Source organism: Thermobia domestica, chromosome 10 (genome assembly GCF_964235325.1).
Source record: "Thermobia domestica chromosome 10, izTheDome1.hap1.1, whole genome shotgun sequence".
In the NCBI taxonomy this organism is placed as follows: Eukaryota; Metazoa; Arthropoda; class Insecta; order Zygentoma; family Lepismatidae; genus Thermobia; species Thermobia domestica.
The window spans coordinates 168,185,389-168,212,362 of NC_137463.1; the positions used below are offsets into that span (position 1 = coordinate 168,185,389).

The 26,974-nt window shown below is 35.3% G+C and overlaps 1 protein-coding gene across 1 annotated transcript in view; it reads left to right on the plus strand.

The window, feature by feature from the left end:
- Positions 1 to 5,702: 5,702 nt before the first annotated feature.
- Positions 5,703 to 26,974, plus strand: part of LOC145662822 (serine protease 29-like) — an 86,902-nt gene continuing 65,630 nt past the window's right edge. Inside the window, exon 1 of the mRNA XM_081728718.1 lies at positions 5,703 to 5,813. The gene's annotated coding sequence lies outside the window, so the exon portion shown is untranslated. The remainder of the gene's footprint in view (positions 5,814 to 26,974) is intronic.

The following is a 26,974-nucleotide window of genomic DNA, read 5'->3' on the forward strand; positions in this document are numbered from 1 at the left end:
TGCGTTATCTATATAGACAGACTCTTTTAAAGCTGCTGCTTTTGCTAATTTCCTTCAAGACTTCTTCACACCACTCCGTCCCACATATTCATATAGACATCCATCCAACACATTCATTTCATCTTCTGTTTCATTACAACCTCATATCCTTCATACTCTTCCGCAAAAATAAATCTCAAACAAAACCATTCATAGTTCAAATATCCGTACAGTTATTCGTAACAAAGGAATAGTGCCCCTGTCTTTAATTCAATAAACTATCGTCATATTAAACTATGCCCTCTTATATTACTTACTTTGTTACCCACAATTTTTACTATCATTCTGCACACTGGATATTTTCCTGTCACCTGGAAACCCTCTAAGACGTTAATGTTTCCAGACCAAGAAAAAACTCATACCATCTTATCATCCTACCGTACAATTCAATTAACGTTTGCTTTTAGTAAAACCCTATAACGTATTATAGTAAGACGTCTGTATGCATACATAACAACACAAAATACATCCCATACATCAAGCAAAATTTCACCCAGGATATTCGATCAACAATCAACTACCGGTCTTAACTACCATGGTTACACAACATTATAATTAGATCAAACCAACATGTCTTGTATTATTTAACTCAAAAATATTTAACAAAGTAAACACCACACAATTGCATACACAATAATTCATCTTCAATTTCCTATCTTGTATATAAAACTGATATACAAGTTTTTAAATCAACCGCCTGTCATATATTTCAATATATAACTGCTTCTCCCATCCTATTTTCCTTCACTGTTGAGTACCTCAAAAAATCTGCTCTGTCACCAGATCTCTATGTTCCCAATATGTATCCACTTCCTGATAACTTCAGGTCTTTCAATATGCCACCAACACTATCTTTTCTTGCGTTAAAATCTAGTATCCAATCCATCAACATTGCTCTACAGATAATAATTAACAGTTTTCTTCAGTGGTGCAGCAAATAAAAAACTAGCAATCAACACCACAAAAACACAAATTATCATCATCATTCCTCCGTAAAACATCAAAAATCCATAAAAAAAAAAAAAAAAAAATTCCTAACTACCTTTCCCTAAAACTAAATCAAGCTCTCATCCAAGCACATTCAAGTGTAACTTAGTTAATGGTCACATTCACTAAACATCTCAGTTAAAAACATCTTCAAACAATCGCAAAAAAAAAGCATACAATAAAGTTAACTTATTAAAAAAAAAAAAAAAAAAGTGTCGGCAAACGTCCTGAATACTGAAAGCAGACACAATTCTAAATACATACAAGGCGTCTTTTACGGCCTGTGCTAACTTACGAAAATGCTGCATGAGTTAAAACCATCCACACAGTTTACAAAAACTTATTAATGATGGAACAATGTGCTTTCCACATTGCATATCGAGTCAAACTAATTAGTCCTACAGCAAAGTTGTGCAACCAAATTCAGTTTCCTACACTCCATTTTCATCTTAAAACTTTGCGTCTCGCATACATATGCTCTCGTTATAACCCACGACCCCTTACTTTAAAATACTATGTGCCTTTTAGCTCTCCATCCTTCTCCATGTTAATATTATCCTCCAACGCTATCATTGGTCTATACTCTCTATTGCTACAATCTACCTCCTGAGCCCTTTGACCAGTAGGGTCTCCCAAATTATCAAGTTCATGATCATCTGCCACTCATATTTCCATTATTTGTACACTAAATCCATCTACCACTACCAGGGTTCCCATTATCTACATTAAAGCTTAAGCAGCCCCTAGGCAAAAAAAAAAAAAAAAAAAAAAAAACTTCATCTGCCTAACACTTCTGTGCTGTGATATACTAGCACACCTCGCCTCATCCCTCATGCTCATCATTCACAATATACAGGTATAATATACTTTATCAGTACATATTCATTATTCTTTCCATATTTCTACTCTTCCAGTTCTATACAATACTACACTAACTGCAATTTCCTCGTTAATTTCCTAGCAAATGTTAAGGATTGGAAAGATCCTTAAAACCTTAGCAATTATTATAATGTAATAAAAACTTCTATGAAACATCACACAATCCTTAAATCCTCCAATTATACATCACTCTTCCCTAAAAACTGCATAACCCTCTAAAATGGTACAAGTCAATATAACTAGCTATAAACAAACAAACGAACAACAAACGTATAAGTTCCAATAAAAGTTTATATTTTGTGTATTTGTTCACATAACAATGCTAGGTTGCAATGTTCACATCCTTCTGCATTTCCACAACCACCGCATATATGTGGTATCTCTCTTTCATGCCAAAATAAATAATTCGTTGTGTGTCTGTATTAACGCATAATATGTACACCTATATCTTAATAAACAAATCTAGTTAGTATATAATGCAAATCTGACATTCGTGTGGTATCATCTCGTTCTCATAACATTTTATGTAGTTATCACACATATTACAAGTGTGTAATTCATCACCGGGTAGTTCTATCAAATACACCCATAATCGTGTTTTCCATATTATGCAATAGATGGCTCCACATATTTTCACGCAATCTGTTATTGCTACCGCATTCACCGTAAATAATTATAATATTGTATATGGTAGTTCCTAAATAAATTAAAAATCGGGTTCAAAATTCTCTATTGTAACTACACAGCATTCTTAAATAAGTAAAAAAGTTCTGTCTACAAATTTTTTCGCATATACGTTCTCATATATATACTCTCATATTTTAAGTGTCATAAATATAAACTAGAATTCTGGCCACAAAAAAAAAAAAAGGTATTGCCTTCTACGGTCCTACCATCCATTGGATGGGAATGAAACTCTTGATAAATATTACAATAAACTACATTAAAGTTTATATTTTGTGTATTAGTTCACATAACAATACTAGGTTGCAATGTTCACATGCTTCTGCATTTCCACAGTCAACGCATATATGTGGTATCTCTCTTTCATGCACAAATAAAATAATTCATTGTGTGTCTGTATTAACGCATAATATGTACACCTATATCTTAATAAAACAAATCTAGTTAGTATATAATGCAGGTCTGACATTCGTGTGGTATCATCTCGTTCTCATAACATTTTATGTAGTTATCAGAAATGTTACAAGTGTGTAATTCATCATCGTGTGCCTCTATCGAGTACAGTCATAATTGTGTTTTCCAATTTATACAATAGATGGCTCCACATATTTTCATGCAATCATGTATTGCTACCGCATTCACCGTAAATAATTATAATATTGTATATGGTAGTTCCTAAATAAATTAAAATCGATTCAAAATTCTCTTGTAACTATACAATAGTTTTTTAAATAAATGACAAAAAATGTTCTGTCTACCAAATTTTCGCATATAAGTTCCCATATATAATCCCATATTTTAACTGCTCTAAGCATAAATTGCATCGCCTCCATAGCCAAGTCAAAGAGCACCCACCTCATAGGCTGGATGAAGGTTTATATTCTGTGTAACTTTTCAGATACTAATGGAAAATTGTAATGTACACACGTCTCTGTTTTTCCACAGTCAACGCCAATATATGGAGTTTCTCTTTCATGCCTAAAATAAAATAAATCAATCTGTGTCTATATTAATGCGTAATATGTACCTCTATATCTTAATAAAACATAAATCTAATTACTATATAATGCAAGTCTGACAATCACGTGGTATCATGTCATTCTCATAACATTTTATATTGTCGCAAACGCAAATACTACGTAAATCCTTCAGCCTATTTGTATCAATAGTTGATAACACAATACAATACGTATATTCCAAATACTTGTACTACACCACGCATATACATAATTGCCCATTCAAAACTTTCAACAATTTCTAATTGTACAATTATTTTCGTGTAAGTGCGTTAAATACTAAAAATCAACAGTTTTCATAATTTCGTCTACGCAAATATATAATCTGCAGAGTTGTATGCTAATCAATGTGTTCCGTATTAGTACATAATCTATACCAATATAAATATACCATTCCAGCACTAAAAGTACAATTCGTCTAAATTTTAAATAACTAGTCAATAACATTAAAATATAAATAATTATATACATTGTAAATAATTCAATCGATAATATTCTAATTTCGTAAGTTGTATTTATAAATAAGTCCTAAGTATAAAAAATACTATATTCCAATAATTCAAATCTATTCAAAACTGTTTTAACATAATGGGAGCAACATCCTCTCCGGTAAACGTAAAACAATAACACCAGTAAATACAAGTCTTTGCCTATGTCTTATGCCTTCAAAATTGTTGATTCATGCTTTCAATAGTACACCAATACTAAAATATGGGTTTCTCTTAAAAATATTACCCGTTGTATTCATTAATATATTATTTCCTAAAATAATAAAACTTTCCCAAACATTCCACATGTCATCTTCCCTATGCATCATGCTAGTCTCATTCCATAATAATTTTGTTATCTCCTAAGCTCATTCTAAAATAGCTTAAAACCCTATCTGTAATGTTATACATTAGCAGTTAAAATTGCCTCATACTTTACAAACAAAAATATTAAATATTTTTACATACATAAAGCATTTTATACCCATTTCAATAGTTGCAAATACGTCAATTATCTGTCAAATGTATTTGCTGTTGCTTCAAATTAAATCAGTTCCACACGTAAAAAATCAATCACCATATAAAGCTTCCCAACTGTTATCAAATATTATAAGGAATATATATTCTTATAATTCAATACATGGTAAATAAAAACAATATAATTATCTCTGGTACTTGTTAATTCTATAATAGCAGCTACATAAATACTCTAGTTCGCAGTAAATACAATATACTTAAATATTATGCTCCATACCGTAATCCAATTTAAAATATTTTCAAGCTATTATTTATTTAATTCTTTCAAATGGAAATCGTAGTGCCAATTAGCATAAATACAATCTTCAGCATTTCCTCAATATGTGCAACATTCATCAATGCAAACCAATACTAAACAATTCCCAAGCAACGTGTAAATTGTAATACTCCACCCATTCCAAATCCATCGTGTGCCGTTCCGCACATTCACTACGTTAACGCAAACCAATACTAAAACTGCACCCGAATATAATCTTAAATACATCTATACAAATAAAATATAAGTTTGTTCTATTTTATAGCAATTCAATATACTTCTACAAACCATATTATTAAATAAAAATCCTAAATAAATAATAAACAACCCTACAAAGTGCATACGTATCCAGTTAAACCTAATTTAATAACCTCATTACAAACTAATATATTACGCTTAAATGGTGCTTCAATTCAATAAACAATAATAGCTTTCTCTATTTATTTTATTCTCTTCTCTTTCTTGTACATCTAAATCTCATGTAATTCACCTTAAGTCTCCCCCTTCATTCTGTATCAGTCTCCCATATAACGTGGCTGTTAAATAAAGTTGTAATTATTGCCAATAGATGGTAGCACAGTTGCACATATCGTAGTACTGTGGGGTTCCGCTTTCTTTATCAAAATGTCTCGTTATCTATTATTATTATTTCAATTTTATAATAATTAAGTACATGCTAAAACAAAAAAATAATATAAATTAATCACATAATGCAATAATATGTTAAACTATGCAACTTCGCCCAGCCAAATTCTTCACAATTTTAATTACCATCAATCTATACGACAATGCAAGCAAAACGCGCGCATTCGCATTTCACAGTTCTACTATGGAGGAACCTCTGTTCAACAATCACGCAACGCCGCCATATTGGAAAAACAAATCCGTCCATCAAAACCACAATCGTCAACGCTCAATTCTTCATACGTAAGTATATACATATAATAAGTATTATAGGTTAATTAATATTGATCATTTCCAATTATATAAATAAAAGAATGTTCAAGGTAAATTCATAATTAATCTAGTAAAAATTAAAGTATAATTCATAATTAGGGCTTGGTCTCATTACGTAAAAATTATATTATAGGTAACTATACGTAGTCTAATCACTGTAGAGCTCCTCCCTGGCTAATCGGTTAACGTACGCAACTTTGGCGTGGTCAACCCGGGTTCTATTCCCGGCGGAAGCTCATGTGGTTCGGATTCCACGTTAATCAGTATGTCCACGTCTCATATAACCTCACTGCTAAAAGAAACGCTAAACTAAAGTCAACAACAATCTAATTAGTTTTCGCTGCAACACTACAAAACATCCCTAAAAGAAAAATTTACCTATTTATGGAAAAATCAGTGTAATTATTCTCATTACAGACAACACTGCGATATGGACATAAATTATATACAACTGCAACAACAAACAACCAGGAAATAGCCAACAAAATAGCGGCCGTGTCATCAAAGGTGCGTAAACTTTCTCTTCTTACTTAAGTCACAATAATAAATATATATACAAAGTGTGCCGGTATCTATAAATGAAAACACCATTAGCGTCCACGGCTACCAAGCAGCAAATATACAAATCGGGTGTGCAAAACTCGCAACAGTAATGGCGCCAGCGCAAAGGTTACACATACGTAATAAAATATAAAAAGCAAGCGGTAAAAGTATAAAGGGAAGTCAAAGCAAAACCAAACAGTAAGGGCGCCAGCGGAAAAATCACACATACGTAATAAAATATACAAAGCGAGCGGTAAAAGTATAAAGGGAACTCGCACTACGGTCAAACAGTAATGGCGCCAGCGGAAAAATCACACATACGTAATAAGCTATACAAAACAAGCTGTAAAAGTATAAAAGGAAGTCGCAATTAATTCCAACAATAATGGCTACAGCAAAAAATCACATACGTAATAAAATATATAAAGCAGGCGGTAAAAGTATAAAGGGAACTCGCACTACGGTCAGACAGTAATGGCGCCAGCGCAAAAGATCACAGAGACACGTAATAAAATATACACAGCGGCGGCAAGTCCTCTGCTGTGTAGAAGTACGTCAATTACTACTCAAGATCTCATTGTCGAAAGGATTGGAGACAAACATAAACTTTTCTGTGGGGACAAACAAACATACATTCGTAAATCTAGCATTTTAATACAGATAATAATTGGAATAATTTTATTTTCGAGTGCTATTTTTTAATATTTGCAATATTGAAGTTCTTGAACTTATATTTTTCAGGCGCTTAAAAAAAAGGATATCATTACTAGCAAAATTATCCTAATACAAACATTTTTTTAATTTTTTTTCAGTTTCCAATTTATCCGGAAAGAAATCGAAAAAAAAACTTTTTTACCAACAGGTTCAAAATTTCCGGAAATTTTACAACACTAGTTCAGACACACTTGTACTTTGCCCAGCATTAAACTCTGATGTTAGTTCCGACGCAGTTCGCTGCCTGGCCTGTTTTACCAGTCTGCCCAGCCTACGACGTCCGACATATCTAATGAGGTGGGGGGCGTCCAACCCCTCGACGTTTGGACGTCGTTTCCCCCTGGTTTCGCCACTTGTTGAAGACACTCACCACAGCACTCCTCGAACGCTTGACAAGTCCTGGAGTTTCCGAAATTCTCATGTCGAGTGTTTCTGAGTGAGTACTTTCTTCAAAATAATAGTAAAAATTATAGTTAGAAACCACGAACGTTGTTCTGAGTACTGGGGTCGTACCCTTTGTACACATTTCGTGAAACGTGTCAAAATTTCAACGTACGTAGCAGCATGCAATGTTGTTCCTCTGGTAGAAATTCCTAGTGCATTATGCCATTACTGTCAAAAGAAAGGTGATTAGCAGCGTTTTGATGCGTGATTATTTTGCTTTGATCTTTTTCCGACTAGATGATGCAGGACAACGCCATTCCATGTTTTGGCGTTTACTCCGGATCGTAACTCACACACTAGGATTCATCCTCAGCAATAATACAGTTCAAGAAATTTGGATTTTCATCCACCATAGCGATAGCATTCTTTGAGGCAATAACACGTGCGTGCTTCTAGTCTTCAATCAAGTAATGTGGCACGAGTCGACAACAGGTTTTCCTTTTCCCTAAGTCGTTAGTGAGGATAAGTCTCGCAGATTCATGGCTAATATTCAGTTCCTCAGCAATCATTCGCACAGTTAATCCGCGATCGTTTGTGATTAATGTCCTCACCTTTTCAATGTTTTCGTTGTGTGAGAGGTTGACAGCCTTCCGCTACGGGGCTTAAGTTACCATAAACACTGTCCCACCTTTCTCGAAAACGGCCGAACCACTTGTAAACACACTTCAAGGACACTGCTTGATCTTCATAAACCTGTACCAGCATACCATGGGTTTCTTTCGGTGTCTTGCCAAGCTTAAAACAAAACTTCAAGTGGTTTCTTTGTTCGTTCATTTTACTGTTATCAGTTTGGAACCGGACACACTAACACTCATTTGGTATAACGCGACTCACACAGACCACAATTGACTCACAACTGAACAACGGAGGGTCTGCAATGCCGACACCTGTCGCTACCAGTGCCAGTCGCGAGTGTGTGAAGTTTCGTTGCGCCAGTGTTGCCAGTCGAGCACAGCGACTTCATTCACCGTACTTTATTGTCAGAGGTTTTATATCCAGATACAATAGAATTGATACAATAGAATCAATTATTAGATATGAAGTATTTCGATCATTTTTATCCTTAAACAAGAACAAGTGAGTTAATATATCCTTTAAACATTACCAAATTATATTTTAATATCGAAATTTGATTCTACTTTATTTATTTATTTATTTATTTATTTATTGTTGAAGTTAAACTAAGTTGTGTGTGATTGCATAACTTCTGAAACAATATCTGTTGTTACATGAAATGAAAGTGATATTAGTCACATTTTATTGCTAACAGAAAAATGTAATGACTTATAAATAACACCTACATGAATATTGTTATTTATACTTAATAAGTAATTAAAACTGTCTCCGTGTACCCCAAATTCCTCTATATAATTCGTTCCACTGTTACCAGAGGATTCAGAAACATCGTATATTAGTTTCTGTGTAATTCCGTAACCCGCTTGTGATAGACCCCATAGTTCTCGAACTATGAAGTCTTAAAGTTTATTTTCCGGTGTTTCCGCCAGCTTATAAGTTTGGAAGGAAGTATTTTCCGCTCTATGTTTACTAGACATTTTTCGTTTGTTCGTTTCTCTGTTATCGCCATTATTTCATCACACTATATACAGGGAGTCTCAAAAGTCCCTTGACATAGGGTAACTCTGTTATTATCAAAGTTACAACAAAATATAAGAGGGGAAACCGTCTCCAAATATTATGTTTTCAATCTAAAGTGAAAGATTTTTTTTAAATCGAAATAGCCGTTTGGGTTGTACACCGTTTATATGCCCAATGTCAAATGAAAATGCAATGTTGACATTTACCTGGACTCACAACACAAGAGAATGAAGTTATAATATGATCCTACGGCGAGGACCACTAAATTTATACATCATAATTTGTTATATACAGGTCCTCAGTCATATTTTTATCTATATTATATCACTAAATTTACTCAAGACAGTTTATGTTACGTTTAGATTTCTTAACTTTATGGTGGCACACAATTATTGAAATAAAATAAACCTTTTAATTATACATACATACTTTATATGATGGTTCGTGAACTATTATATTATTTATTTATAAAAACGTTGTTATGAGAACGTACAGACAAAACTCATCAAACTAAAATATATCAGAATCAATTTTGATTCTCTTCTTTTTCGTATTATTTTCTTTCTCTTCTTCTAACTAGTTAATGCATATTTTAAAATCACACATTGCCCAGGAGTATGATATCGTTACATATGTCGCCCGGAATACAGCAATTTCTTTTATTGAATTTACAAAATAAAATAAAAGAATCCTGGACCGTTAAATAATACATATTAATCATTCGAGTTTTCGAATGCACCTCGTACATATGAAAATTACAATTCATATAAATATACATATATTTATTTTTATAACAATATTATTGTCATATTTATTTTAAATTTTATCATTGACTTCATTTATTTATACATTTCAACGACGATAAGACACATTCGAAATTTGATTTACAAGTTATTTAATTTTAAGTCCTTTTTCGGTCCATTAAATGCTTGTTACAAGTTAATAATTATTTACTTGGGCATAATGAAGAAGGTTTTGTAAAAGATGTATATATGATATTCGTATGGTTGTTCTTTGTACGAAAAAGGATTAAGTATAGATTAAGATTGGAATATCAATAATAATCAGAACATAACATAATAATTAATTCTTATTAAGATCATAAATGTACGAATTGTTCCATTCGTTAATTCATCGAATTATCTTCATAGAATTCAAATGAAGTACAAATAACAAAATCATAACGATATTTAAAGCGAAATGAAGCAAAAATCAATTGAATACGGTTTTCTCGGACGCAGTAACTTTAGCTTAAGTTACATGACCAACAAATTCATTCAAGTTGCATTGAAAGTCAAAAATCGGGATACAGTCTTGCGCGTTACTTATTTCTCTAGTCCTTTGTTTCTTACTTTGAGAATTTCTGCCATCTATGAGATTTTTACGAAGTCCAATTCGAGGGAAATTAAATCTAATGCTTACATGCTTCTTAGGTGTACGTAATCGTACTACACTAGGATTATGTTCAGTTACGCGATTACTATTACTATTACCGTTCGGTTATCTTAACGGTAGAATTAGGTTCAGTTCTCATTCGTTTTACTGGTGGCGAAATATGTCTGCTAACGGATCTGTACTTGTCCTTTACACGATATACATGGTAGTCTGCCCTACCACAGTTTCTGTTTCTTCTGTAATTAGGTTCGGTTACATTACCGGTACATATGAACTTAACATTACTTTTCACATTGTGATCACACTTCAATCTCACATGAATGTTTCGAATTTAGTTTCGATTAAGGTTAGTTTCGTTCAGGATAGTACTGTATTGCACCATTGATGGATTTTCAAAATTTTGCAAGTCACATTTAGATGATTGAAATCAACTTACTGCATTACGTTCTGTAAAGGCGCCATCGGATTATTCACTACTATTATTTTGGTCTTTTCGTTCAATGAACGTTTCCATAGCTCCAACTCAATCGGCCAATCACTACAAGCATTAGTGGGAACACGCGTTTTCTTTCTGAATTTCACGAACACTGGAAACAACTTTCTTCCTGCTACATGAACCAATGTCGTGTACATATCATTAAACGGTTCTATTTCCATTACTTTATCTCCAGAATTAATGTCGTGTTGAATATATCGTGAATACAAGCAGTCAATAGCATTCACTAGAAGAAGATGATCATAATTTTTCGCACATTGATACATACTAAAATCGTCATTACACACAGCATCAGTAAGACAATCAAAAACATTCGATTGAAGAGAGAAGTTGGGATAATCTGATCCAACTAATACCGCAGTATATTTTTGCGAAAACTCAGTAAATTTCACCAATGCAAACTCAAGATCGTTTTCTGTTGTTTCTGTGGAAGGTTCAAGTTCATTTATTTGGGTAGTGTGATCATTAACTATAGATTCTACCACTTCGATAGAATTTTGCATTTCATTGAATCTATGTATAAGTCGTTCCATTTTAAGATCACTTTGTTCAATTCGCAGAGTTGTCTGGTCGATTTTACTATTGAGTTGTGTCATCTGTTCACCAAGTTCTTACTTTAATTGTCCCATCTGTTGATCAATTTTACTGTCAAGTTGGTTCATTCGTTGATCCATTCGGTCACCAAAATCTTGCTTTAATTGTTCAATCTGTTGATCAATTTTACTGTCAAGTTGGATCATTCGTTGATCCATTTTATTGTCAAGTTGGTTCATTTGTTCACCAAGACGTCTTGTAAGGTCAGCTTAGTCATCCCTATTACCACTAGCTTCAGATATATTTCCACCATTAGGAGGACTCATTTTGATATTTCTAAAAAAATGTTGTGTCCCTCCTTAACAATGTATACTCCGTATTGATATTTTATCAAAACTATGTAACCTTAAAGTCAATCTGTACACTTAAATTTTATTGCTTAGGAGATTGTCCACTGAACTTCGACGAATCCCCTAAATGGTCCTTGGCGGCAACCACCAAATTTATATAATCAATGATGATCCTGCGGTGAGGACCACTAAATTTATACAACGTCATAATTTGTTATATACAGGTCCTCAGTCATATTTTTATCTATATTATATCACTAAATTTACTCAAGACAGTTTATGTTACGTTTAGATTCCTTAACTTTATGGTGGCACACAATTATTGAAATAAAATACACCTTTTAATTATACGTACATACTTTATATGACTGTTCGTGAACTATTATATTATTTTTTTAAAAAACGTTGTTATGACAACGTACAGACAAAAACTCACCAAACTAAAATATATCAGAATCAATTTTGATTCTCTTCTTTTTCGTATTATTTTCTTCCTCTTCTTCTAACTAGTTAGTGCATATTTTAAAATCACACATTGCCCAGAAGTATGGTATCGTTACAAAGTTACTGCCTTTTACACTAACGTGTCGATGGCTATCCCCCCTTTCAAATATTCCCAAATTCACTTTATGTTGTGACTCCAGGTAAATGGCAACGTTGCATTTTCATTTAACATTGCGCGTATAAAGAGTGTACAGCCTAAATGAACCCTCGGATTTAAAGATCACTTCACTTTAGATTGAAAACATCATATTTAGAGACGGTTCCCCCTCTTACATTTTGTTGCCTCAATTTCTCTTTGTGTCCTTTGCTTTAACAAATAAATAAAGTTTCTCGCCTGGTGAGCGTCATTATTCAAGCACTGATCTCGGCTCAGCTCATAAAATTATTGTCTCATCTCATTGTGCATAAATTGCAACACGATGTCGCAAACTGGCCCTCACCCGTTGCCTCTCAGTGGTATAATAGCAGCGAATGCCTCTGGAATATTGTGTTGTAGAATAGCAATTGCACAAGGCCGATCCCTGTAAACAACGGATTTTAAGCAGGCCCACAGAAAAAATCAAACGGTGTAAATTAGGCAATCTCAGTGGTCATTCCACCAGATCTCGACGTTTGATCCGATGTCAACGAATTTTTGCATCCAGCCATTGTCGAACATTGACACTGAAGTGTGATTGCATGTCCTCATGTTGGAAGTATAAGTGCTGCCGAAGAGGCAAGTTGTCCAAATAAGCTTCCAATATTGATTTAGCAGATTTTGATAGGTTTCACCTGTCAATCTCCCCTCTAGGAAAACAGAACCCACCAAAACATCACCATGAATTGCACACCACACATTTACAGGGGAGTCATCTGGATGATGGACAACTTCGGTAACATGGGGGTTACTGTCTCACACGTAGTTATGTCTGTTAACAGTTCTATTAAGATGAAATGTGGTCTTGTCCGAAAACATGATATTAGCCGCTAGGATGGATTGCTCGTATTGTGTGCGTGTAAACCATTCACAGAATTCACGTCGTCGGTCAGCATCATCCCCATGTAACTCCTGCACGAAATGTACCTTGAAGGGATGAAAATAATGCTTGCGCTGGATTCTTTAGACAGACATTTGACTAGTATTACTCTCTTGGGACGTCTTTAGCATTGATCGCGTTGGACTATACGTAACTTTAGCCAGAATGTCAGCGCCTGTGTCACCGTCGGTTAGTGATCGTGCTCTGCCAGACCAAGATCGGTCCAAGACACTTCCAGTATACTCGAAGCGTGTCAATAACTTGCCAAGCATTGTATGCGATGGCAATAGGAGGTCTGAATGGCCGTGATAAAACTGTTCCACATCCGCACGTAAACCGGATGTGTGAAAAAGAACCATTTCTGCTTTATTTGTAGGTGAATATATATTCACTATTTCATTCACACGGAGAAGTATGGACACCAATTCAACACACCATTTGAATTCGACACACACTTTATCACCAATTAAACACACAGCGGCAGAAACAGAGCTAAACGGACAGTGAAAGACGAATGACGTGTTGCTCTTGCTTGATTGCGTGAGGTACTGTCACTCAGCCAAAACCGGGGTATCATGACACTATTCTAATTTTAGTGCATCTGCAATATTTGACGTTTTTTGCAATATTCGACGGGTTCCTCCCCCTGCTTCTGCCTACTTTAAATGGAATTTCCCATCAAATATCGCACATTCGAACAGTTACAGTGTCCCAGTTTAGGCATTTTCGTTCCCTTTCTTCATTTAATTCATTTCGACTATTCCCCAGTTCCTGTACAGTTAGCCGTAGCTCAGTCAGGACTTCGTTACAGGCGGTTGAACGGAGCGGACGTGTGGAAGTACAGCTCCGACTACCTGTGCTACAGGTGTGTTTGCTCTTCTACACTTAGTGTGTGCTCCACTTCAGTGATTTAGTTTGAGAAGTACTTTGATCAAGTTTCGACACAAGGAATGCAGGCGTTCGATTCCCGGCGGGAGCTCATGTGGTTCGGATTCCACGTTAATCAGTAGGTCCACGTCTCATATAGCCTCGCTGCTGAACGGGACGTAAAACTCAAAATCAATCAATCAAGAAATGCAGGAACATAGGAAAAACTCGGTCAAATTTGTATTTGAGAAAATCACGCGCAGTAAACGACCTTCGCCAGCAGATTTATATTCCTGTTTATGTACACATTTTGAGAATATATTCCAGAATATCCAAGTCTTACAATTACACAATGAAGACTATAGCATGTGCATTCAATTCAAAATAGTGCATTACATAAACAATTTCTTGAACACACACCGGATAAACTGTCGTTTACCCATTTCGATCATTCCACCAGTGTCATCTACATTATGGATGCTCAAGTGTATGTTACCCATGATTTCCCTTTTGATCATCCAGATGACAAAGGTTCCCAAGTGTTGAGTGATTATGGCGACGTACTCAAAATTAATAATGAAGTCTGGAATACTATCTTTCCTACGCGTATCTATAATGACAACCAAATGTTTTCCATGAGCTTGAAAAAACATATTCCTACCAAACTCATTCTTGATATTGTAAAATGCAGTGTATCTTACAGAGATCATTTTTGTGGATCCTTGCAGTATCTCATCTATGTTTATCCAAAGCGCCGGCGCCCAGCTCGTCTTATGAACCCAGACATAGAACCAGCAGTAATGACGGATCTTAGAAAAGTGTCCACGTTACCTGAAACAAATTCGGAGCCTGCCCGAAATTCAATTTCCCTATATACCAGTGTAGCTGATACACGAAATTCCGTCCCAGAACCTTACGCTCTCACTCCCAAAGAATTTCTACCGCTAATGCTGAAACCCCAAACTATCGCTAGTGTACTCAAATCCCAAACCCTACTTACGGCAGTTAACGACGAAAAGAAACAGAATGTGCAAAATACCACCAACGAAGACCGCACCCGCGACCTTCGTGATAGAAGCCTATGCAATACCTCTACAGTGCTTCCAGAACAGACGACAGTAGCGCTAACGGATAAGCATAATGTTCACACGCATCTGTCGTCTCGTTCCCCCTCCCATCAACCTTCTAGTAACGCCAGTAGTGTATTACGTAGTGTTTCTCCAATATTATCTATAAAATACGTTAAAAAACGAAAAACAAAAGAATGTGATTCTCAAGGTGACTTTCAGGATGTTGAACGTGAGAATATGGCGTACAAAAGTTGTGACTAGATAAGCACTCTACACAGCAAGAAGACATCTAAGGTGTTTGTGATTATAACGTGCTTCTGTTTCTTGACATATTTGGCAATCAAGTGTTATTATTGTTATTATTATATTATTACTGGTGGTGGTATTGTTATTTTTTACATGGTCAGAGCCATGCACTCCCGAGCAATATTTCTTGATTTGTTCACGCACATACACAGGTGAGTTACGATTGTTTCTGTTTACTATTAATCGCTTCCGGTTACTGCAGTTGGATGTTTTTGTACTAGGCCTATGTCTATACAAGGGTCCCTGACTTGGATAGGTGTTTTGAAACATGTTTTTGTTTATGACTTATGTGTTTATAAGGTAATAGCCAGTGTTAATAGACGTTGATATATGACCTTGAACATTAATTCTATTAGTAGCACGACCAATAAACAGGTGTTAACGCAGTTTGTACTCGAGCAAGATTGTGACATCTACTACCTACAATATCTCACCTTCAGTGATCTATCATTTATTTACAATTATACAGCGATATCGAATGTAGGTCCCAATGTATTAAGTACAGCCATTTTATTAAAAAGAGGACTGGTAGCTTCACACATACAACTCTCCTCCTCTTGGAGAGCGATTAGCTGTTCGTAGACAATTTATGTATCATCTACGTTTAATGGCCTTCTAGAACGGCACATGTGGCTCGCGAGCGCTTTTATGCTGAAGAAGTTGTTACACTATTACCTATCACACGTTGCCCGCTTCTACTTTTCGGTGACAAACTGTCTTATGTCCCCCCAGGACACAACTGGTGTCTATAATAAATTTTTAGCTTTCCAAAGGTTTGTCACCCAACTAGGTCTAACAGATATTTGACTAAACTCTCATCATAATCATCAATTCCCATATAAGTCGACGAGAGTTCAGCCTCGCTTAGATATGTGTTTTATTTCAAAAGAATATCTCCGTAGTGTGTTTGACATTTAAAATTTACCTTTGAGCTTTTCGGATCACTCATAATTAAAGCTCATATTAAGATTTCTACAGAACATTTCCCGGTTGTATGGTCGTACCTTTTTGGAAATTAAGTGGTGAGCTTATAACTGATGACATGATGCAACAACTCTTTGCTGGTAGTTGAAAACAGTGGACACGTGCACAGACAGTTTACCGGAACATAAATATGTGGTGGTCAAACCCCAAATTCATTTGTTCTTTCAAGGAATGGACAAACAAAAACGTCAGAGATATAGAGAAAATTCTGAATTTCTATATGCTACCTTGTGTGATCTCTGGAAACAAGCAAGCAGTATTTTACATATGGCCGCCATCATGCGAGTGAAACATTACTTAAAACAGCTCCAATTGGTATGCGTTAATGAAGGAACAGCAGGCAGAATGGTTTCGGAACTTATATCTTTATACCACTATATACATAGGTTACGACGCCAACACTCACAATGTATCAGAGAGGTGACGTTCACGACGGGAACAACCTTTACGCCAGCTGATGGTCTCTACGCCCATTTTCAGGTATTTTATACCCAACTTTACTCACTTCAGCGCTGCGATGCCTCGTTATCAGCTTTTTTTCCAGCATTCTACATAGCCTTTCTGATGAAGAACGACAACAACTCATCATGCCTGTGGGGCTTCAAGAAATACAGGACGTTCTCCGCACGGTCAAGCGTCGCATGGCCCCTAAAAAAATGGACTGATCTATTAGCTTTATGTGAGATTTTTTTCCTTTACTGGGTCCGACCAATGCAATATCAATAACTTTTTATTGCAAGGTGGCCCAATGTATCAGCATGAAGGGACTATTATTTTACTACCCAAAGGAGGAAACCAAACTGGTGTTGCAGATTATCGACCTATCATTCTGTTCAATACAGACTACAAAATTTTCAGTGCTATCATGACTCAACGAATCAAGAATATTGTCCTACTTTACACCAGTTCAGCTTAAACAGCGCTTCATATTAAACGAAACACATACAGCTCTTGCAACCATTCCAGATATTCTAGCCTATTTCAAATTTAAAAGACTGCCTATAGGTTTGTTAGCTTGCGATTTTCACAAAGCTTTTGGCACTGTATCACACGATTATTTATATATTGTTTTGCAAGAGTACAATTTTCCTACCCAAATTATATCGGTAATACGTCACCTATACGCAAGAGCGACTTCGCAGTTAAAAATAAATTGTCGTCTTCTTCCTTCTTTTGAAATCATCCGAGGAATTCGTCAAGGATGTTCGCTTTCAGGTTTACTGTTTTGTCTTACCCTCGAGAATATACTGCATCGATTGCTGACACTTAATGAGAGCGACACTTATCCCTTTCGACATTTAACAGCCGTTGCCTTTATGAATGATCTGACTACTTCTTGCTCGATAACTCAACGACTCTTGTGTGTGGAGTTGTTCGCTCGCGCAAGCGGCCCTCACCTCAATATACGGAAAACAACTTTCCTTTCTGTAAACAATTTTTATACTTTATTGCCAGACCACCTGCCACATGCATTTGTTCACATAACCAATAAGACTATTTTGTGTTCTTTTCACTGCTGAGCCGATCCATTCCTACGATCACATTTGGAACTGATTACTTCGGAATTTGCGTATCCAGCTGGCATATACTCGCCTGCGCTCTCTTACGGTTGCTCACAAAATTCAATATTTAAATGTGCATGTCAGCTCAAGTTATGATTCAGTGCCCCAATTTTTCCACAGCCAGAAAAACATGCGAGCCAAATTGATTCACTCTATGTATGGTTCATTTGAAAAAAAAAACATGTTTCGTGTGAAAAGGCAGGTGCTCTATCTTCAACGTAATCAAGGAGGTTTAAGTCTTTTTAGTGTCCGTCACAAATGCCTCGGTTTATATATTAGGGTGGAGCGTTTTGCATTTTTGTTAGGAAAACATCGATGACGGCTAGTGCGGAAAAGGTGCCATTAGTGGCACCAACCTTACTGATTTTTTAAATTTTTTTTGGACAATCCTTATCCTGCCCCAACGGATCTAAAGTTTTTTAAATGTTTAGTTAGACAACACGCACAACACCAATGACAGAAAAGCTACTTGTGTTTGTTTTTAGAGTTACTTGATGGCTATAATACAATTATTTTATTAAAAGAAACTTGTAACAATGCCAGTAAATAATTTTAAAATGTTTATGAGTCAAAGTACAGCCATATTAGCTCAGTTCTTGGAATTAATGTTCAGATTTTTTTTTTGGAATGCCAGATGACTAATGGCATAGCCCTTGATATAACACGATTTTCTTTGTGCAACTCTTCGCTTATTTTGCTCTGTACGCAAAATACCCAGAACTCACCACGGGAAGATAATTGCACATCGAGTTCCGATCACCCACCCACCCAGTAGGCATACGTTCACATTTGACCTTAGGTCACGTAGTTCTTCTGGTCTCTAAGCGGGGCATTCTTGTTCTAGACTTCAGTTTGGCTCTAACGTAGATATCTATTGCGTTCTGGTCGCACTTTTTCGACGATGCCTCCGACACCACCTTCACTGTGCGTTCCACAGCTTGACTATGGCAAGGGAATGTTGTTGTTTGAGTAGCTGAAGTTCGGATGTTTTCTTGAAACTGCTGATCCGTTATGTTTCGTGTGACTGGCGGCTCTGTTAGACATTTAGGCCAATTAATCATGTCGTAGTAATTTTCAGTTGTAAAGTTTAATTTCGAAACAATGAAGTCACGTGGGCGGTTTGATCTCGAAGTCTTCTGGCTGCCGCACTTTTTTATCCTTCTCTAGTCTAACGTTCGAATATACGGATTTTCATCTGCTGTCATCGCTATCAGCAGGTTTTCATGATGAGCGTAGTATCCGTTTGTTTATAGAACAGATTGAACTATGTGTTGTAGATTTTCTGGCAGAAAACGTGATAGCTTAACTATGCTAAACAGATGCATGGCGCCCATTTCGCACGAAGGACTTCGCCGTATTGAAAACTAGACGGGAGCCAATACTTTAACAATATATTGGCAAAGTAGACACAAACTTGAACTAGGTTCATCAGTACTGATGTTGTGGCGAAGCATCCTACAGGCCAACGTAAGCCATCGTGAATGTGATAATGATCCTGGTTTTCTGTTTGCTAGATCGGTAGTACACATTCCTGTAGCAACAGCCTTACAAATTTCAGAGATAATTCTGGTCGCTGCTTAAACCATTTTTTTTTTCTATTTCAGACACCCATTCAACGGGAATGGATGTAAAGGAGGCGATCGGTGAACGTTCACAATCCTTTAATTTCTTTTCGATGGGGCCGGAAAAAGCGTTGGGTTCGGTCGTCCCACCATCCAATTCGGTAACCAGGTGTCGAAATGTCAAATCGTTGGTATGAAGAAGGCAAATGAGATGCTGCAGTTCCTTTCCTAGGGATAGTTGTATCTGACTTATCACGCCGTTGTAATCGATTTGATTCGGGGTCCATGTTCGGGCAGCTATTTATTTGTAACCGGCTGAAGTTCCGGTCGCTGTTCGGGCGGCCATTTATTTGTAATCACTTCACTTCAGTTCGAGGTCTCTATTTGGGTGAACATTTATTTGTAACCACAACGTGTAATCTGGTCGCTGTTCGTGGTTCGTGGTCCTACCAATAAGTATCTTCCTGATACTTGAACTTACCTGGACAGGACGATGAAGGACCTCTCCAATAAGAGTTACAAACTGTTCCCAAATCGCTCGTCGGTCTCAATGATGAGATGAGCATTAGGCGCCGAGAGGTTTGGGTGTCTCGCCTCGAAAACCTCACGGACGATCAGACGGTCATCCAGACCATAACGCACACAAACATCACTCATACAAACAACGAATACACACTGGATTAAATAACACTATACTTATTTATTAGAACACTATCATATATAAAAAAAATAACGAAGAGGAATAAACACAACACTGAACACTGAATATGTATAATAATTTTCGTCACTGAAATCACACTTTGCCTTTTCAGTGCGCAATAGCCCTTTGAATATATAAGATTAAAATTCGGATTTCACTGTAAATGCTTTTCTCACACCATTGCCATACTTAGGGGATTAGCACTGGGGAAAAGTTGTTTGGATCGTCCCACAATGAATCCAGTTGTTACGCTGAACCATCCTAAAAAGTAGAGGTGATTCTTCAGCAAATTAAACAAGAAACTCTCCAAAGTAAAATGCTGATGTTGGAGGGCGCGTATATAACTTTTACCGCACTAGGTTTGTGAACCTGGGACTTCACTAGTTGGGGCTAGCCGTAAGAAAACGTCCTTCACCGGCTAAATAGCTTGTGCCCCATAACAAAAAGTCAGACTTGAAGCTCGACGCGAGATGCGTGGTTACGGCTTCCAGACCTGGAGTCAAACTCCCCGAGCTCCGAAGCTCAAGGTACGGGTTGCAATGGTCAATTAAAGAGGATTGGCAGTTCATTTCAAAAATCACTCAGTTAACTCACCTGTATGCACATACAAACAGAATACGGAAAACAATTTATGTTAATTTTAGTCAACTGCCTATAATGCACTAGACACGGCGATAGCTCTGGCGTGAGAAAGTACAGATAACGAGCTACGAAACAACGCAGTTGGTGCCACTTTGATCACTTGAATACCTGTTCTGGTCTGGTCTGCTCCAATCTATTGCAATGTTTCATAAGAGATTAAAGAAAACACTTAATTCAGTTCCAAATAACTATAGAATATATACTGTGCATATAATAACTCAGGGAGAAACACTGAAATGGTTAGTCATTCGCTGAAATGTTTTCACCAAAAGCAACGTTTTAAATATATATATGAAAAAACGATGAAAGACTTCTTTGTCCAATTGTGTGGGAAAGAAGCAATTCCCATCGAAGAAAGAACTTATATGCGTTGCAGAATAAAGTATAAATCGAAAATAATGATCACTGTCTTTACGAAATATACAGAGTGTCCACAAAAAATCCTTCTATAACCTGGTAGCGGTTATATATGGCGTCTAAAACGTGGAACGACCTGTCAAGTGCACACGTAGACAGGTTGAGAACCCTTGGCCGTATAATGAAGTATGAATAAAATTAGGTTTTTCACCAAAAATTTAAAATTAGCTAGTTGGCAACACTGTTATATGGTGTGAGACTTACCTGCATAAAAATTGAATGTTTTTTCACCTGAAAAAGGGCTATTTAAATTAGTTGAATAAGTTGTCCACTCACTACAACAGGATGAGGTTCCTGCATGAGCAGTATCCAATCCAAGTGTTCCATGAAGTAATAAGATCCTCTTGAACGATTGGTACAGTTGAATTTCCTTATCTTCCGTTTCTTCACATGTTGAGACCACGTGTTGAATATCCTCCATGATTCTCCAACGATGAGTTGATGAGGGGAGAAAGGGTTTTCTTAACACTGGTGTGAGAAACGAGGTATGGTTATAACACCTGTATGATAACTTCACTAAAAATGCTCAGAAAGCGTTTGTAGAGCTATTGAAATTCTTATTTTTATTTTTTAAACACTTGTAAGTACTTTTCGTCAAATGTTTTGAGTGTTCCGATTCGATCACTATATTATGTGCAATATGGAGTAAATATATTATAGGGCTATTTAAATGCTTCCTTTTCTTTTTTTGAACTAATAAATTCTTTTCGTAAAATGTTTAAGTGTTCCGTTTCGATCACTTTATTTTGTGTAATATGAAGTAAATACACACTCAATAACTATTCTAGAAAACATCGACTTAAAGAATTATCAAATATCTCAATAAAAATTAGTAAATATACTGATATCTGTATTTAAAATATCAAAATATGAATGAATATGCAAATAGCAAACATGTTAAAGGTACTAAAATATTAAAATTATTGTGAAAGTTTCGATATTACTCTAATATTTTTGAAAAATATGAAAAATCATTGAAAAAGTAAAATGAATGGAAATGTCAACACATGATAAACTGACAATATGTAAACAAAATAAGATTTTCGCCTTATGTCCTTTTTTTAACGGTGCCTCGTGTTGTTTGGCAGAAAAGAACGAAAAATCGTTTTTCAAAAATAAAAAAATAAACTTAAGTGTCAAAAATGACGTTCATAGTAATTCCAAGAAATAAGCATGATTCTGCATATCAAAGAAAAGATCGTGATTTCGCTGACATGTATGAAGAAAATTCGGCACGCCATAAGATCAAAATGACTCTGCTCGTCATGAAAAATGGAGACTTTTGTTCGATAATGCTCAATGTACCAAATGGTTTCGTTCTGAAACAAAGTTGTTGTTAGCTTAGGCCTAGAATAATGGTTGTTGTTTACTTCCAAAAACGTAAACATTGTAGGGTTACCAAAATATGTGGGTATTATCTGCAAAAAATAATATTAATAAAGCGTTGAAAACTATTCAATATTGATCCAAGTTTTTCAAAGGTCTGAATCAAGGAAGTTGACTCACTAGTCCAAACATTCCTGAAAATAAATCTTCATTACGCCATGAATTGACCAAAACCATAGGTGGGAAAAATGTGTAGCACTACACGTACTTACACACAGAATATGCCATCGACACCTGCGAGGCAAAACTAGAAACTTGAAAAGGCCAGCAACCATAGGCACTTATAAAATGTTTCTGTACGTAACTGTAATATAAACCCATTTATATTCAGTAAAATACATGTATGTTCCCTGGAACATAATGTATGTCTTCCACCTAGAAACGATGTGTAAACACACAAAAATACAGATGCTCTCGTAGCATTGTAAAATGTCTCTATAAGACAAAATACATCAGACCTATTAAAAGAAAAACATGAGATACAAACAAGAGTATAGTCAACGACATTACAAATTTCTGGTCGGTCTGAAATATCCAGATTAAATTTCCTACGAAACAGTTATGTCATACCACAATTAAATTTTCTTAGGCATTTTCGCTACAAATATTCAAAATGGTCTTATTGACATATTAAAATTAGAAGTCATCGAGCATATGAAATAGTTGATAGAAAATAATTTTCATAAAACATTATGCCTTCATTCTGTTGGAAGGAAAGAAAATAAGTTTATTTTTCGGGATCTATAACGATATCTCTGAGACGGCTGAAACCTCATAAATAATGGGCCATTTCGATTTTTGAAGAAAATCATCCGTCATTGGCAGTATGGCTGAAACCTAAAGATTTATATTTCAAAACCTTTGGCCACGTTGATTTAAAAAATCCTCCATACTGTTTGTTATGGCTGAAACCTAAAGGTTTATATTCCAAAACCTTTGGCCATGTTGATTTAAAAATCCTTTATAACAAAAACAATTTAGCTAATAAATTCCAAATAGTTTAGGGACATACTGTGACTAGAATATAACTTTCTGAAAATTAATAAAAAATATTACAACACATTAGCATACAAATCCACATAATAGAATTACGGTTCATAAACATTAAAATGTTCACCGAAATGTTACTAGACATCAAAATATACTCAAAAAATCTAACCTAAGAATACACATGCTTAGTTACGGGTACCATAAAGGAAGAAGAGAAATGAAAAACTATATTTTGCGATTGATGGCGAAAATACAGTTAGCTATGGAATATCCAATGGATTAGCCACATCCATTTTTGCAAGAGATCTGCAATTCCAGGAAATATTGCCTCCCTAAAAAAATATTTATCCCCATAAAATATCCTACCCGAAGAAGTTTCCCTACGGTCGTTCAGTGGTCTAGAGAAAACGAAAAAAATATTATTTAGAAATTACAAGAAAGTATAGAAGTTAAACATATTTCCACATACATATCAATATGTGAGAAAAACGACCGTTCACCATCAGAATATCTGTTCATATAGTTCCTTCTTGAATAAAAAGATTACTGCTTTCGTTCGGAAGATATACTATTCACATGACCTTCCTGCATATACTATTAACCAACAAGTAAATGCCTGTTTCACTCGTTTAAGGCTTAGCCTACTTTCCGTTCTAAACTTTCCTCTTCGAACGAAATATATCATGTCACATCCTGGAAATTCAAATAAAGTCAAAATCGGGTAAATGACGTAAATGAGGTTCAATCGAATTACAGTAAACACTTCAAAATAAAACGAAAATCTAAGATTAACACTGAAAAAATAACATTGATAATTGTAAAATTCCATATTCTACGCATGAGATTACGTACTAAGTTTTAATCACAGATGTAAAAATGTACATATAATTAACAACTAAAATTTTTCTTATCCTGGGCATCTCGATACATTTTTTAATTCTAAAAGGAAAATCAAACATTGATTCTAAATAACATGTAATAACATATTTAAGAATTTCGAAAGTGGGAAGGGATCCTAAAAAGGGAATTTAAAATTTAAAACATTTAATAAAAATATATTATAAGGCCAAAACATCTTCCCACTAGCTGAGGTACGGAAATCTCGCCAAGATTTCAAATTGCTTTTAAAAATGCAATTCCCCTACGTATGTGAATACATAGTAAATTTTAATTATAAACATACAACTATATATATAAGTAACAACTAAAATTTTCTGATCCTGCGCACCTGGACACATTCTTCTTCCTTTTTTTCTAAAAGAAAATCAAACATTAATTGAGTCATGCGTATGATAATATGTTTAAGAATTTGGAAAGTGGGAAGGGATTGTAAAAAGATTTTTTTTTAATTTAAAACACACAATAAAATATATTATAAGGCCAAAACATCTTCTCACTAGCTGAGGTACGGAAATCTCGCCAAGATTTCAAACCGTTTTTGGCTAAATACGGTCCCTCTACGTATGTGACGTAATTATTTACTAAAAAGTCTAAATTTAAACATCTGAAATGAAAACAAGAAAAAATTAATGACATTAAACTAATAGTAAGTCAGTGATAAGGTTTGCAACACTAATGCACAGCTGACTGAGGTATGAAGTGATACACGGAGCAAAGACAAAAAGAAAAAAAGAAAAATAATAGCTGCTCTTCGCTGAACAGTTAAAAGCTAGAAGCAAAAGAAGTTTAAAAACAACGCGTAGTTTTCTTTTCATTTTTTCCATGCATCATCAAAACTAAAAGCAAAAAAGAAGAAAAATGAATGAATGTTTATCACCGAACAGTTAAAAGAAAGATTAAAAGAAATTCGTTGCTTTCCTGAAAGAAAATTTGTATCAACATACAGTCTTGGTTGCCTTTTCTTCTTTTCCTATGATTACTGTTTCTTTCTTGGTAACTGCAGTCTGTTCGTTTAGTCCTACAATGATTACTACTACGTACGAAAATATGCTTAATGTTGTCACACAAGTTGCGGTTCCTGTCTCGTTTGTGATAACTCAGGTTACGTGACCGTGATTTACGACTCCTTTTATTTCTGTTATTTTTTCGTGTGCGATCTTGGTTCTGATTCCCTTTAAATTTTATATTGTTTACGATCTGATCTTGGTATCTTTGCTTATTGCAATAACTGTAACTTCGTTTACGCTTTTTCTCTCTGTAGTTTGTGACAGTTGTTGTGCGCTTACGACCTCTGTCGTCTACAATCATATGTTAGCAATTCTCACTAGATTCTGAATGAATAAAATCATTGTCAGATTTGTTACGAGGTTGGTTTAGAATACCTGCCTCTGGTTGGAGTTCAGATTCCTGCGTTTCCTTTTCATTACGAGTGTTAGTCTCTAGCTCAGGTTCCAATTCCAGTGTTTCGTGTCCAATAGGAACATCTGACTGTAACTGAGGTTCACATTCCGATGTTTTGTTTTCAGTATTTACTATTTCCTGGTCGTTTTCGCAACATTCTTTCGGTACGTTGTCTAAACTCTGACCTAATTCATTATTTGGCTCGACAAAATTCTCTTTATTTTCATTCCTAACTTCTACCAACTGATTATGGTTCTTTCTCCCTTCTTCTACGTATTTGTTAATATCCTCAGTAGTTAAACCCATTTTTTGTAAGAGTAAATCTAGTTTCTCATTAAATAAAGCTAGTTCTTCTTGTGTGTATGGCATCTTGAACATAAATAAACTTAAAACGTACCATGAAATATACTATCACTAAAGAATATGATTAAAATAACCTAAAAGAGAATTTTTTTTAGATTACTAGTTCTAAGCTGAAAAAGAAATGATATATTAAAATATTGATCTTATAATTATATTCGAGCACCAACGGTCTCGATTCGGGTCGGTAGTTCGGGCGTCAGTATTTGTAACCAATTTAATTCGGTTCGAGGTCTATATTTGGGTGAACATTTATTTGTAACCACAACGTGTAATCTGGTCGCTGTTCGTGATTCGTGGTCCTACCAATAAGTATCTTCCTGATACTTGAACTTACCTGGACAGGACGATGAAGGACCTCTCCAAGAAGAGTTACAAACTGTTCCCAAATC